At 40.3% G+C, this 15,736-nt stretch overlaps 5 non-coding genes across 5 annotated transcripts; 1 reads left to right on the forward strand and 4 right to left on the reverse strand.

Annotated features, from left to right (window-relative positions):
• Positions 1-472: 472 nt before the first annotated feature.
• On the reverse strand, positions 473-562 carry TRNAY-GUA (transfer RNA tyrosine (anticodon GUA)). Its single transcript is given in 2 exon segments — positions 473-508; positions 526-562. It is a non-coding gene; the product is annotated as a tRNA-Tyr (tRNA).
• A 917-nt stretch (positions 563-1,479) lies between these two features.
• Positions 1,480-1,564, reverse strand: TRNAY-GUA (transfer RNA tyrosine (anticodon GUA)). Its single transcript is given in 2 exon segments — positions 1,480-1,515; positions 1,528-1,564. It is a non-coding gene; the product is annotated as a tRNA-Tyr (tRNA).
• Positions 1,565-10,546: 8,982 nt separating this feature from the next.
• On the reverse strand, positions 10,547-10,619 carry TRNAT-UGU (transfer RNA threonine (anticodon UGU)). Its single transcript has one exon. It is a non-coding gene; the product is annotated as a tRNA-Thr (tRNA).
• Positions 10,620-12,097: 1,478 nt separating this feature from the next.
• Positions 12,098-12,169, forward strand: TRNAP-UGG (transfer RNA proline (anticodon UGG)). The gene has a single exon. It is a non-coding gene; the product is annotated as a tRNA-Pro (tRNA).
• Positions 12,170-13,637: 1,468 nt separating this feature from the next.
• Positions 13,638-13,729, reverse strand: TRNAY-GUA (transfer RNA tyrosine (anticodon GUA)). Its single transcript is given in 2 exon segments — positions 13,638-13,673; positions 13,693-13,729. It is a non-coding gene; the product is annotated as a tRNA-Tyr (tRNA).
• Between the last annotated feature and the right edge of the window lie 2,007 nt (positions 13,730-15,736).

Here is a 15,736-nt window from a genome sequence, read left to right on the forward strand (position 1 = left end):
CCTCATCCATTGAAAAGAGAAGCAAAGATATCAATTATACCTGAGATTCATCAAGTTTCAATTGAGTCACTCAGACCTATCACCTCAAGATTTCCATTCCTGTTGTCTCCATACTTCCCTGCAACCCACTTTGTCCTCCCTGCAAAACCAGCTGCTTTGGACTTAATTTGCTCCAATCCTCCTTACGACCCGCCATGCTTCCTCCTCCCTCTTGGAAGGCTGTAAGACTATGGAGGCGAGACATAAAAGTAACGAGGAAAGAAGAGCCTTGAAACGAGGGTGGGGAGGGTTGGTTTGAGAGCAAGTCCCTTCCGTACCTTCCAGATGGTTGGTTTCATTCTCCTTCAGGTTCCGAAAGTCTCTGAGGAGGTAGGTATTTGGGTTGGCGCCCAACCATTTGCCCTCTCGCCTCTCCTATCAAGAGGTCTGGAGACTGTGGGAGAAGATGAAGCTCAAAATAGACACACACCCTTCCTTCGAGCCGGAATCGAACCAGCGACCTAAGGATGACCACAGATTGAACCTCTACAGTCCTCCGCTCTACCAGCTGAGCTATCGAAGGGGGAATGCCACAACCTCTGAACAATGCCTACTTGAAAAGTGAAGGAAATGCCCGTCCTGGAATGGAAAGGTTTGTTTTTTCCCCCTCCATTCTTCTGTGCAACCTCAGAAACTATCCTTCCCTTTCATTCATTCTTCCTCGCCCCCCCCTTCTCCCAACTCTTCCTTCCTTATGTCTTCCCTCTCGACCCCCCCCTTCCGAATTCCATTCTTTTTCGTAAAATGCGTATGCACTTCTTCTGCCGGCACAGAGGAGTTCTCCGTTGGAGCCCACAGCTTGGCCCAACTCAAGAATGGAGTCACCAAGTATCTTAAAGAAGGCAACATACCACTCGCATGGAAACAATCTTGGTCCTGATTGCTACCAAAATACGTGCCTATATACATACATACATACATACATACATACATACATACATACATACACACATGTCGAGGGTTAGGACGAAAGTAAGTATCCAGCAAAGTGCTTTCTTTCCCATCTTTCTAAAATCGGCCTTGTTGCCCAACAAGGTCCAGCTTTCGCGTTGATGCCGGGTCTCGCAGCTCCTCTAAGTCAGCTTGTGCAAGATGCACTTCAGCATCCTCCAATAAGCTTGAGCAGACTAGTTAGTCTCCAGGTGAATGCAAAGCAGGGCAATGCAGCAAAGGTAAGTCAGCCCTTTGGGAAGAGTCACGAAGCTGCTGTGGCTGTGGCTATTTCCTCCGGTAGAAAGAAGGTGCAGCAAGGGAGGGGTGCTGGCTGTTTTTTCGTAGCTGCCTTCACCGAGTGTCCTTTGGGGAGCTTAGGAGAGGGGCGGGTCTCTTGAGCGTTGCTGAAAGGTGCCTTTCATTTTTCTGTGTCTCTCTAAGGTGGGACAAGAGCAGCTTGCGGAGCAGCTCTCCAACTGTCAAGACGTGTCCAAAAGAAGCGGCATCTCCTTCGAGCCGGAGTCGAACCAGCGACCTAAGGATGTCCAGCGACCTCTACAGTCCTCCGCTCTACCAACTGAGCTATCGAAGGTGCTCGAGGGTAGATTGAGGACGTCTCATTTTAAAGGAGTGCGATTGGTTGGCGCCACAATTTTTCTTGCCTTTCTTCCGAATCGAGGAAATGATGCCATTTGGCTCACTTGGCCTGGAGCACGTTTCCCACCTGCTCCCAAAAACAATCTGAGCGCCGCCATCCTCGCCACACAGAAAGTGTTTCTCCCTCCAAACATAAGCTGACCGCATTCTTTCGGCTGCCTTCGACTCTCCCAGAAAACACTTTGGATCCATTGCAAAACCAGGGCTCGTTCATTTGCCTTCCTTCCCAAATTGCTTCCCAACACTTTTCTTTTCTCCCCATCCCCGTGCCTGTTCCCCTCCCTCCTAATTTTCTTTCCTTTAAAACGATTCTTTTGATTGCACCCTAAATAGCAGATGGATTATAGGTGGCCAGATCCTGTAGATACCTGGTGGCACAAGAGCAGAAGTATTTGCTGCCAAAGGGGGACAGGGGTGAGATTACAATGAGGTTTAACCTCCTTGAGGGTGAGCACGGTTTCATTTTTGTCTTTACACCCGCAGTGCCTAGCACGGGGCCTGGCGCCATTAGCATCGGATAGGGACTTTAAGGATGCTGCTGAATGAATGATCCAATGAACTAACGAATGAACGAAGGAGTGGATAAACGCCCAGCTCAAGAGCTGCTGGGCCATTTGCAAAATCAGAAATGTGATCCAGGGCATGTGGGTATTGCAGCCCCTTAAAACATTTAGCATCGTCTCAGATGGCTCCTTTTGCCCACGCTCAGGTTTCTTGCTCCCACATTTCCAGTCAGAGAAAGTTAACTTTCTCCTTCACATGTGTAATAGTTTGAATGTGAACCACATGTTCTAGCTACACCTATATCCAGCTTTCCCGCCACTCGTCAGCTGGGAAAGCAGAGGATAGGGTTTAATAAATGCTCATTTCCTCCCTCTATAATCATATTTCTCAACCTGGATCTGGTATGATTCACAGCATTTTCTTTCCTGGGATTCTGTAATCATCCACATTCTGGGTCTCCACTGGGCATTAAAATTCAGGAAAGAAGTTAATTGATGAGAATAAAAGGAACTGACCTTGAACAACTTACCAAGTAAAGGAATGTTTGAATTTCACAAACAAAATAATAACAAGTGGTATAAGAGGCTGAATTCAATTCAACTGATAACGGGATATGAGAAGAAAGCTCTAAATACTTTTAAATAAAAATTTTAAAAAACCAATAGCTCTATATTTGGTTATTAAGGCAATGGAAAACATAGCTGAGCTTTGAGTTTCTCTTTAACCTGGCCTCTGTTCCTACCATCACCAGTGGTACTCCTTATACTGTTGGCTATAATAAAGAAAGGGAAATATTTTTCACTTTAAAAAATTATTTTTTTAATTATTCCCTATATTATTTCCCTTCTCTCCCCTTTCCAATTGTCATTTCTCTAATGAAGAATTTAGAAACAAAGAAAAACAAGAACAGGAAAAATTAGTAAAAATCAATCTACACATTAAAAAACTCTGAGATTATATGCAATGTTCTTCAGTAATTGTAAAGTAGTGGGATGGGGGGAAGAATGGCTTCTAATATCTCTTCTTTAGGGCCAATATTTTTGTTACTAGAAAATAAAAATAATAATAATCTATATCAAATACTTAATTTTATATTTTTCATTATGCTAAATATAATATGTATTTTCATAAGGCCAATTCCAATCCAAGTCAGCCCAAAGATAATGTCCATTAGTTGAAGCCACTATAAAAGACACATTTAAGGAACCAAGCATACACCCAGCAAGTATTTACAGAAATCAAGATATCACAGCTTTCCTGAAAAAGCACATTAGAACTCAGAAGTCTTGGTGTGAGTTCCTACTTCTTTCAAATTCTTTGTTTCTTGGTTTGTTTGTTTTCTCAATTGTTTCTTCCTTCTTTCCTTTTTCTCAGTGGTCCTTAGGGGGTATTAGTAAAGCTGATCAACATGCATCTCCTTTAGTGTTATTTTTATTGAGAAAACCACATCTGTTAAACTGTTTAATTGTGCCAAGGACTTTGGTGGAGAGCACTTAGGTCTTCAGTAGTTGTGGTTCTTGATGATTACAATTTCCTGAAAGGCTTCTCTTTCTAATTATTCTCTCCTTTTAGATTCTTTTCTCAAGGAACTGAAAATAAAGTCAATTAGATGAGATCCGAGGAATTGACAACCTTTTCTTGGTTGAACATATGCTTCTCATTGCCCTCTGAAAGTCAATTTGCCTTGTATACTGTTTTGCGATAGCCCTCTGGCATGAAGGAACACCTTCTGGTAAGACAGAGATTCTCCTTTGACTACTGCTTTCCAAGACTGGACTCACAGTGCCCAAGACCCTTACTGGAAGTACAACTGTCAATAGGAAAAGTTCCTGTCAGGGGCATGGTATATGTCTAAGGAAAGGCCCCTGGATCAGTGAGAGACCTTGGGGAAAACAAACCCTCTAATGAAAATGAATGCCTTGAAAAATGTATCATAACAATGGGGACCAGTTCAATGCTTAAGTTTTATTTACAAGTGATAGAGCAGTGGACAAGGGGAAAGGGGAAAAGGGAAGAGGGAGGAGACCAAAACTACAACTCAGACATGTAAGCTAACATAGAATAAAACTAATGTTGTGGTTTTTTGTTTTTGTTTTTTTGTTTTGTTTTGTTTTGAGGGAGAGGAGTGGACAGAGACCATGGATCCATTCAGTATGAAGGCTTGATCCCAAGGGTGCGACATGCTTTTGGGGAGGGGAGATGTGCTCCCAAGGAAGTGTTTACTCCCAGGGAGGCAACATCTGCTCCTAGGAAGGGGAGATCTACTCCAAAGCACCCTTCTGAGAGTAGCATACTTAAGCCCTGATCTTGTTGGCCCTCTGGAACTGGCACATTTGCATGTCAAGGTTAAGAGAACACAGGGGATTTTTGAGACACACAGGTACAAGAGGGAAGACAAACTGGTAAGACACAGCTGTATAAACCTTAAAAATATCACTGTCAGTATCTTTCTATGCCTAACCTTATATCAATGGTTTCCATGCATAAATTCCCCTTAAGGGGAGACTATCAAGGTGGTCTCAAGACCACCAGGCCTTTATCTTATAGCAATACATATAGGGCATTTACTTGCCTAAGCCTTTGTTCACAGCAAATATTTTATCATTCTTAGCACTAGGGAATAGCCCAATAGGACTTATGAACTTCAATAGAGTGTACAGAAACACCTGACTAATTGTAGTAGGGGAAATAGATACCATTACAGCTATGTTGTATAAGTTTTGGAGCTATATTGTAGGATTCATAATTCAAAAGCTTTGAACCAGCGACTGTTGTATAAGTTGATCTCCACAGAATCAGGACATTGATTATATAAGTCATTGTTATGTCCATCTAGGCTTATATCTCTTCATTATATTCCCCTTTTTTTATGGTGCTATTACTTCACCCCCACTATGCTTTGAGTTTTTCCTCAGTCCCTATATACTACTGATCAACACTAGTAGTTTAATAATTTCTGTTACCTCAATTCCTCATGGATTAGACAGCAGCCAGCCCAGAAGTCAAACTGCATCTCAGTTGCCGTTTTCCTCCATAATTCAAAACTATTTTCCTTATCAATTTCATAGCTTGACTTTGACCTTCTTCTCTGCAATTAAAACTGTTGTTTTCATTGCAATAATACTTTATCTTATGATGGCATGTTTCTATTATGACTCTCTACTTTCAGCAGTTTAGCACCCTACCCCTTCTACATATATTACTTCTTGTCCTTTTCTCCGTATGGCCATCCTTAGCTTCTTTTCCTTGTTTATTCCCAAAGATCTCCACCTCATCCACATGCTCAGATCTCTCTTATACTGAAGAACTAGTCTCCTGAGAAATGAAGTAATGGTCTGATGGAACTGCCACTACCATACAGCACTTCGAGAATTAAAAACTGCCATCCTCTGATGTATTTCAAAGCTTACCTACTAGGAAGGTCTCAGCTTCTTATATAGTGATTTCTTGTTTCTATTTGGAACATGTGACAACATATGTGAGTTTCAACCAGGAGCTGGACAGCTCTGCTGACATAGTAGACCGGCCTTTAGTGGCCAACATACCTTGAAGTTTTTGTTACTTTAGTACTGCGAAACAAACAAATAGAGCTAGAAGGCTTACAAATAAAAAGATCTACAGTAAGCAGACCCGAAGCGTATTTGAATGTACTAAACATAAGTAAGAGATAAGGATGACCATACTTGTTGGTCAGTTCTTTAGGTCCTTAGTATCTGCATTCATCAGTCTCTCTAGCCTTTTTGTTTACATATCCCCAACTCCTAGTATCAGAAATAAAAAAGAGTAAATTCACCACCCAATGAAAAGGAAATGAAAGCAATTATTAGGTGCTATTTTGCCCAATTACGTACCAATAAATCTTGCAATCTAAGTGAAATGGATGAATATTTACAAAAATTTCAATTGCCCAGATTAACAGAAGAGGAAATAAAGCACTTAAATAACCTTTTATTGAAAAAGAAATTCAACAATCCATAAATGAGTTCCCTAAGAAAAAATTCCTGGAATCAGATGGATTCACAAACAAATTCTATCAATTATTTAAAAACTTCTGCTACTTCTGCTTTAACTATGCTAAAGCCTTTGATGGTGTGGATCACAACAAAATGTGGCAAGTCTTCAAAGAGATGGGAGTACCAAGTCATCTTACTTGTCTTATGAGGAGCTTATATATATGTGGGCCAAGAAGCAACAGTTAGAACAAACATGGAATAACTGATTGGTTTAAGATTGGAAAAACAATATGGCAAGGCTGTATATTTTCACTTACTTATTTAATTTATTTGTAGAGTACATCATGCAAAATGCCAGACTAGATGAATGAAGAGCTGGAAATATCAACAGTCTCAGCTATGCAGATGATACCACATTGATGGCAGAAAGTGAAGAGGAATTAAGAAGCCTCTTGATGAGGATGAAAGAGGAGAGTACAAAAGATGGCTTAACATAAAACAAAAACAAAAAACTAAGGTCCTGGTAACTGGTCCCATCACTTCCTGTCAAATAGAGGGAGAAGACATGGAAGCAGTGTCAGATTTTATATTCTTGGATTCAAAGATCACTGCAGATGGAGGGAGACTTAAGCCACGAGATTAAAAGATGCTTGCTCCTTGAAAGGAAGGCTATAGCAAATCTGGACAGCACACTAAAAAAAAAAAAAAGCAGAGCCATCACCTTACTGACAAAGGTCCATATAGTCAAAGCTATGGTTTTTCCAGTAGCAATGTATGGCTATAATAGTTGGCCTGTAAGGAAAGCTGAGTGCCACAGAATTGATGCTTTCAAACTGTGGTGCTATAGAAGACTTTTGAGAGTCCCTTAAACAGCAAGGTCAAATTAGTCAAAACTTAAAGAAATTAGTTCAGGCTATTCACTGGAAGGTCAAATACTAAAATTGAAGCTTAAATACTTTGGCCACATAACGAGAAACCAGGACTCATTGGAAAAGACCCTGATTTTGGGAAAGATTGAAAACAAAAGGAAAGGGGGGTGGTAGAGGATGAGATGGATAGATCATATCATGGAAACAATGAAATGAACTTGGACAGACTTTGAGATAGTGGAGGATAGAAGGGCCTGGTGTTATGACATCCATGGAGTCACAAAGAGTCAGACACATCTGAAAAACTGAACAACAACAACAACAACAGAATTTAAAGAACAATTAATTCTGATAATATATAAACTATTGAAAAAAATAGGCAAATAAGGAGTTCTACCAAATTCCTTTTAAAACACAAATATGGTGCAGATACCTAAACCAGGAAGATCAAAAACAGAGAAAAACTATAGACCAATTTCCCTAATGAGAATCCATGCAAAAAATTTAAATAAAATAGTAGCAAGATTACAGAAATATATCTGAAAGATCATATACTATGACCAGGAATTTATACCAGGAATGCAGGGATGGTTTAATATTAGGAATACCACCAGTATAATTGATCACATCAATAACAAAACCACCAGATATCATATGATTATCTCAATAGATGAGAAAAAGCTTTTGACAAAATAGAACACTTCTTCCTATTAAAAACGCTTTTGCATGGGAATAAACTGAGCTTTCCTTAAAATGATAAGTAGTGATGGAATACTATCATGCTAATGATGAGAGGGATACTTTCTGAAAAACCTATGTAAGACTTACATGAACTGATGCAAAGTGAAGTGAGCAGAACCAGGAGAACATTTTACACAGTAACTGAAATATTTTGCTATGATCAACTGTGAATGACTTAGCTATTCTTAGCAATACCATGATCTAAAACAATTCTGAAGGACTTATGATAAAAAATGCTATCTACTTCCAGAGAAATGACTGATGGAGTCTGAATGCAGGTTGAAACATACTTAAAAAAAACTACTTTATTATTCTTGGGTTGTTTTTTTTTTGGAGGGGGGGGCTCTGTTTTCTTTTGCAACATGGCTAATATGGAAATGTTTTACATGACTACACATGTATAATCTACATCAAATTATTTGCCTTCTCAGGGAGTGATGGGGTTGGGATGTGGACCCTAGAAAGGAAAAACCCTAGACTTTCCCACATGGCCAAATCTCTGGTGTTTGCCTCAGGCTATAATCCCATCAAATGGCCTTTCATTGTGGCTACAATCTCCCAATTCTCCCAGTCCCCGATTCTCTGTTACCCTTAACCTAGTTTAGCCCTCCATTGTCTTATCTTCCTATGTCCCCCTCCCCCTGCCACTTCCCACCCTCAGCTCTGTTCTCCCTTGGCCTTGTGGTCCAGGTCCCTGGCATTCTATTACCTCACTGTCCCTGAAGACTACTTGGCCACTTCTAGATCCCTCCCACAGTCTTTCTGTGTATAAGGTCCATCTTGACTCTAATAAGGTGCTTAGATTCTTAAAATCTAGCTACTGCTTAGATTCTTAAAATCTGGCCCATTCGTATTAGCAATACAAATGCTTAGGGTCTGCCCAATATGACAGATGTTCTGATAAATCTTGTCTGGCTAAAAGAAGGCTTGGGTTGAATCCTTTAGGGCAGGACCTAAATTTTGTGATTTTGGGGGGTCCCAGCACCCCTTGGCCCCTAAACCTCAACAGGGGGAGAGGAGGAAAGGAGGAAGAGTATTTGGAACTCAAAATTTTAAGAAATGACAAAAAAAATTGTTTACATGTAATTGAGAAAAATAAAATAAAAACTAATCAGGAATAAAAAAAAAACACCCAATAGTTAAGTGGGAAAAAAAGGTTAAGGGAAATAAGAGAAACTAGTGAATTAAAAGAAAAATCCTTGAATAAAATATCATTAATAAAAGTTAGTTGGCCAAGATGTATAGTGAATTGAAAAAAAAAAACAATCCACAATAGATAAGTTGTCAAAAGATATGGGCAATTTTCAAGAGAAAATTTTAAATTATAAACTTCAGTAGGAAAGTAGACTTCAAATCAACAATAACGATAGAAATGTAATTTTAAAAAATCATTTCACCATTTACCCAGAAATTTGACAAACATTATAGAAATGACAATATACAATTACAGAAGGTCTATGGAGAGACAGACACTTTAATGCACTATTGGTGGAGCAGTAAACTGATCCCATCATTTTGAATAACAGTTTGGAATTATACAAGAAGTCACTAACCCCCTCCATATTTTTTGACATAGTAATCCCACTATCAGACATACACTGCCCACCAAGGTAGTCAAAGGCAGAAACAAAGTTCCAATATACACCAAAATATTTATAGCAGTCTTATGGGGGACAGGGGCGGGAGGGGTGCAAATAGCTGAACATACTATTGCTCAATTACTAGTGAATTGCCAGAGGAAATGTGGTGTATACGGAATGGTATATATTTATCTGGACATTCCCAACAAATGAATTTCTCTTCAGCCTAGTTGAAAGAATCACAGAAAATAAAAGGCAGTTTAAAAAAAAAGATGGCAAGTATTAGTGCCTCAAGGAAGAATAAAGAAGGGTCTACACTTTATTTACCTTTTATTATGTGTGAAGAAGTGCTCTAATTAGCACTGATGGGAATGGAAGACAGGCAGCCAGTGATAGACCAAGGACTCACCACGCCCTTGGTGGTCCTTTAAGACACTCTCTGATATATTTTCTAGAGTCAGTCTGACACTTGTGAGCTATGCATAAGACCACCAGAAATGCTAAACATATGAGAAGTGTGAGGACACCAGTATTACGAAAGGACATGGGGGCCCAGCATTGACAGAGTTATGTGACAGAGGTGGCTAGACATATTCACTAAGTACTAGTCTCTCTACTAGTATGTGCCCCTTTTCCCACTGATGCTCCCTGTAGTTGTGAGTTCTAGCTCGGCTACTATGGTGGTCCTATGGTCCAGGAGACAAGCAGCTATCACGTCTCGGCAAAGTCTAGTCTTCTGAAGGGTAGAACCTTGCCATTTGGGCACCATCCAGCTTTTAAAAATACTTCCTATGAGGCACTGGTCATATAGGAAGACAACACTCTAGAAAGTCGAAAAAGTCAGAGTACAACTATCACCTAGTTTCAAAAAGCGAAAGAATCACCACTTTGCTTCAGGAGTCGGGAAGGTACTTACGCCCCTGTCCCCCATAAGACTGCTATAAATATTTTGGTGTATATTGGAACTTTGTTTCTGCCTTTGACTACCTTGGTGGGCAGTGTATGCCTGATAGTGGGATTACTATGTCAAAAAATATGTAGGGGGTTAGTAACTTCTTGTATAATTCCAAACTGTTATTCAAAATGATGGGATCAGTTTACTGCTCCACCAATAGTGCATTAAAGTGTCTGTCTCTCCATAGACCTTCTGTAATTGTATATCGTCATTTCTATAATGTTTGTCAAATTTCTGGGTAAATGGTGAAATGATACTCGATGTTGACTTGAGTTCCTGTGAAAAGTGGGAGTGGAAGTGAAAAGCATTTGTGAAAGGCCCCAGCGAGAGTTGAACTCGCGACCCCTGGTTTACAAGACCAGTGCTCTAACCCCTGAGCTATGGAGCCCACAAACAGCTTGTTTTTCAAGGCAGGATTCCACGAATGCTGGATTTTTCTACCTTCTCTTATAAGAATCCACCTGTTTTTTTCATGCTTCGATTGGCTATGCGGTGCAAGTATAGAAGGCTGTATCCGTTAGCTTCCGCGTACTCTCAAAGAGAATCCACCGCCTGGTGGAGCGCGAGAAACCACGAAGATTAGCGTGTCATAATTGAATTAGGGGGCAGCTAGGTAGCACAGTGGATAGAGCACCGGCCCTGAAGTCAGGAGTATCTGAGTTCAAATCCGGCCTCAGAACAAACACTTGACGCTAGCTGTGTGACCCTGGGCAAGTCACTTAACCCCAACTGCCTAAAAAAACAAACAAACATAATTGAATTAGAAATCAACCAGAAACCGACTACCCTCATAAGGCTCACTTGGAAGGCTGAACATCCTTTTCACGTGGCAACCTCCACTGAAAAGGTCTGAACTAGGTTTCCTCTCTTCACCGTTGTTTGTCTCCTTCCCTAACTCAGAATGTTTGCAAGGGAAGACTTGGCCGGAGCTAGACAAACTTTTCTTCATCCAGACAAGTGTTTAGTAAGGACCCAGAATTTACAGAAAGATACTGTCAAAAACCCAGGAGAGATTCTATCTGATGGGTGAAAAAGATCCCAGAAGTATGAATTTGAGAATGAACTGTGTTTCCCAGATATCAGAGCCTTTCCATTTTTTCCGTGAGGGATGGATCTCGTACTACAATCAACCAATGTTTCTGGCTAGCGTGTCTCTTTTTTTCATCTGTGTGACTGTTCCGGACTGGCTATGCCTACACTCAAGATCTGAGTGGCTCGGTACTCAGCCAGGTTAGTACTTTGGTATTAGCTATTGATGCACTTACATGGAGACAATATGCTGTCTATGAGCACTTTCTTTCTTTTTTTCTTAATGTTTAATCTTTTCCTTCTTTTCATTTTTCCTGCAGTATGGCCGTAAGATGTACTTTGCTGTAAAAAAAAAAAAAGTAGATATTAATATATAAAATTGAAAAAAAAAAACCTTCGTGGCGAGCGGGTATTGAAGTACAGGTGATTGAGAAGAAACGTGTAAACTTGACTGATCTGTCCCTGGGCCTAGGTGGGTGCAGGTGGTTTTTACTATATCGCGCGTATTTCCGGGACAGGCATTGTTAGATGCGTGAAGGTTGGAGGACTCAGATGAAAAGTGCCCAAGATTCCCTTGTCTGTGGTGCCGGAGATTAAAGTGTGCATTTGTGTCCTTTCTTGAGTGGTAGAGATGGTGAAAGGTGTGTGGTGCACGATGAAGGAAGTGCGGGAAAATGAGTGTAAGGTGCAGAGAAGAATAATGGAAAGAGGAGAAAAGAACCACTTTTAAGAAGCTCTTGTGGGGTGCAATGAATTCTCGAAATAAAAATTCCCAAAGAACAGTAGAGCACCCGTTTGTTAAAATACTTAAGGGGTAAAGATAAGCTTGTCTTCCGTGGCTCGTTGGTCTAGGGGTATGATTCTCGCTTTGGGTGCGAGAGGTCCCGGGTTCAAATCCCGGACGAGCCCAAGTGTTTTCCCTCTGTTTAAATTGACTTTTCAACTGCGATGGCTTCTTCCGGATAAGTTCCAGCTCGGGGACACCAACCTGGGTTATTACTAAAGCTCACAGAATGGACATTGATGTACATTGAATTAAATGCATTGAATGAAATAGGTGCCACACAGGCGTACAAATAAGTAAATAAACACGTCAAATTCTGTTGGTTCTTCAAACTTTCCCTTTTCGGACCCTTCCTGACCCTCTTCCTCTCCCTGTCCGCTGCCTGCCTATACTAATCGCTTTCCTGGAACTTGGTGATTTTCGTCTTTGCTAGTAAGGGTTTTACGGTTGGTGCGACGTCTCTTGGGGGTGGGGATGGAGTCCCTTTAGGTAGGATGTATGTGCTGCTCTGAGTAACGTGGCATAAAATTCAGACACTGCATAGGTAGACAGTGGCCTCACACTTAGAGCACATGGCTTAATTCTCTACTTCCCAGAGAAGAACGAGGAGATATGACGTGAATTCTTATCATTTCATTCCTCGGGGAAAAATTAGCATCATTAAAAAAGCATTGTCTAGTCCTTCCCTCCAGCCACAGAAGTGGTTTAGGGACTCCTCATGAAGGAAGTCATCATACCCGAGCCAGTAATTCCATTCCCCTCTCGCACCTTGATTTCTCTTTTTCTTCCTCCTCTTTCTCCCTCCCCTCTCCTCTTCCTCTCTCTTTCCCTCTCTTCTATCTCCCGTTCCTCCCTTTTTCACCGTCTCCTTTCTCATTCTCTCTCTCTCTTCCCTCCCCTGTCTTTCTGTGTCTGTCGGTCGGTCTCTTTAGTGTCTTACACTTCTGGGTCTTTGCAGCCCAAAAACATACATGAGTTTCCCCAACCCTATTTTTTAAAAAACCCTCTCTTTGACTTTTGTACCCTCATCTAGCTACTATTCCTTTTGCCTTTAATGTTTTGGAAAAGTCTGTAATGGATGCCTCCATTTCCTTCCCAACCCTTTTCTCATGTGTTGCTGACTCCAGGCCCAGAATTCAATCCACTGCGCCACGTAACCACCTACCTAATACTCATCATTACAAAACCGACCATGCTGCTTTCACTTTGCCACTCAAACTCCGGAAAGCTTACTTCAGTGAAACTCACTTCTGTGTCTTTGATAGCATTGATCAAGGCTGATACCCAATTGAGTTATATTCAGTTTAATACTATTCTATTCACCAAATTTTATTAGTTCCATAAAGAAGTGATTGGTGCTTTTGAATATTCTTCATCATAAGACGGTCATGGAAGAGAGAGTATCTGGCTTGACCACTGGTCAAAACTCCAGTCCGAGCGAGTGTGCATTTCATCCTACGTGACTAGCAATTGCCTTGCTCTTCGTCCGTTTTCGAAGATATCTTGACTTGCGGGTCAACTGGATTTAAGTAATATCTCTTTCTGAAGACATTACCTGTGCTTTGCCGGTAATTTATTCAAAATGGAGGAATCTCCTTCGAGCCGGAGTCGAACCAGCGACCTAAGGATTTCTCAGGTGTTGTTACCTCTACAGTCCTCCGCTCTACCAACTGAGCTATCGAAGGGCACCAAGCTTTCCGTTCGCGTATGCCTTATTTCAAAAGTGCTATGCTAGTCTGTGTTAAAACTTCTGCTGCATTCTTTTTAGTAATGAAGGAAATTATATTATTGAGGATACTTGGCCTGAGAATACAGTATACTTATTTTCTATTTCCTCTGGCCGTCGGTGGAATACTTGCCATTCTGGACACTCCAGAGATGTCTGGCTTCATTTCCAGCGTCCTTGATCATCGCTGTAACAGCATGATTATCTTTTTACACGCATGTGGCTTGGGGACAAAATACAAGAGAATCTTACATTTGAATGCTTCAGGTTTGAAATACCTCTTCGACGACCGAATTTCAGTGTAGAATCCAGGGCTGCATCGAGGAGACTTTTCTTTTTCTTTTTTTTCAAAGTAAATGTTTTATTAGAAACTTAACTCTGAACATCAATACAAACAATAGAGCTTGCTTAGTTACTATTTACATTCAGAGTAATTCATCTTAATGAATAAACTAAACTGCAGCATAATTTAATCTTGAATTTATTAGATTCTAATTCTTTTTTTCTCTTTTTAAAAATTTATTTTTAATTTTCAACATTCACTTCCACAAGATTTTCAGTTCCAAATTTTCTCCTGATCTCCTCCCTCCCCCTACCCCAAAATGGCATGCATTCTCTATGTCCCTTCCCCTAATCTGCCCTCCCTTCTATCCCCCCCCTTCTCTTATCCCCTTCCCCTTCTATTTTCTGTAGGGCAGGATGGATTTCTATACCCCATTTCCTGTATTTCTTATTTCCCAGTTGCATGTGAAAACAATTTTTTTAAACATGTGTTTTTTAAAACTTTGGGTTCCAAGAGGAGACCTTTCTTTAATACTATCAGTGAGAGTATATTACTTTCCTTAGGAAATGCAAACCACTACCTCATTCCACCTTAGTGGAAGCTGAAGGCTATATTTCTTGGATCAGAATCCCTAAAATAAGGCTTGATTCATCTAAGACAGCACTTAGAGGAGCAGTGTTTTGGACTGTGCTCCACTGAACTGTTCAAAAATCTTGACTATTTCATAACCAATAGGTCACACAGTATTCAACAAAGACTACAGGAGACTACAACTCCTAGATCATCAGACAAGAGATACAAGCAGAGGACCCATGCAATGTGAAATAATGAAGTTGGCAGACTTGATCCTCAGTTCTAGAAATCCCTTCTGATACTACTTTCTTCCTCCTGGTGTCTCTCCTGACTCTTCCCGTGGATCTTAGCTCAAACGACAGTAGGTTTATTGCTTTGAGTTAGTTCTTTGTGGTTGTCAATTTCTTGATTGTTTTATCCATGGAAGGTCTCTACCTTTCCTAGCATTTTTTTAACTGGCTTGAGTGGAAATCAATTTACGTTGGCAAAACAAACATAAAAATGAACAAACAAATAAATGACACCAAAAAAACCCTTTGTACCAAATGTGAGTCTGATATACTATATATGGAACTAACACAAATATTTAAGACCAAAAGAGAATATCCAAGAGATAAGTGGTCAAAGGATATAAAAAGATGCCAAAAGTTTCAAACTATCAACCATATAGAATAATATTTTAAGTGACTAAAATGAGAGAAATGCCAATCAAAATAACTGGTTTCACCTCACACTCAGCAAAAGACCAAAGACTGGAACTGAAAAAAGGTATGTCAAATGACATTTCATTTCAATGGTAGTGGGATGCTTTCTCATAAATATATTCCACATAGCTTGAGTCCCCATAACATTGTGAAGATGGGAACTAGGTCTGATTGCTCATTAATCACTATACTCATGAATCCTGGGGAAATAAAAGCATAGATTCAGCAAAAAGCATTTAATTGGAATAGAAAGGATGTAAAACCCCAGACATATTATAAGACTGTGTTCCCAGCAAAATATCCACCTTTATGAGGGAAGAGGAGTAGTGAATCCAGACCTCTCATTTGACTTTCGAACTTTATGCCTTCCATTTCATACTGAACTTGCCTCCAGTTTGATTTCCAG

Source organism: Phascolarctos cinereus, unplaced genomic scaffold (genome assembly GCF_003287225.1).
Source record: "Phascolarctos cinereus isolate Bilbo 61053 unplaced genomic scaffold, phaCin_HiC Scaffold_3;HRSCAF=262, whole genome shotgun sequence".
Taxonomy (NCBI): Eukaryota; Metazoa; Chordata; class Mammalia; order Diprotodontia; family Phascolarctidae; genus Phascolarctos; species Phascolarctos cinereus.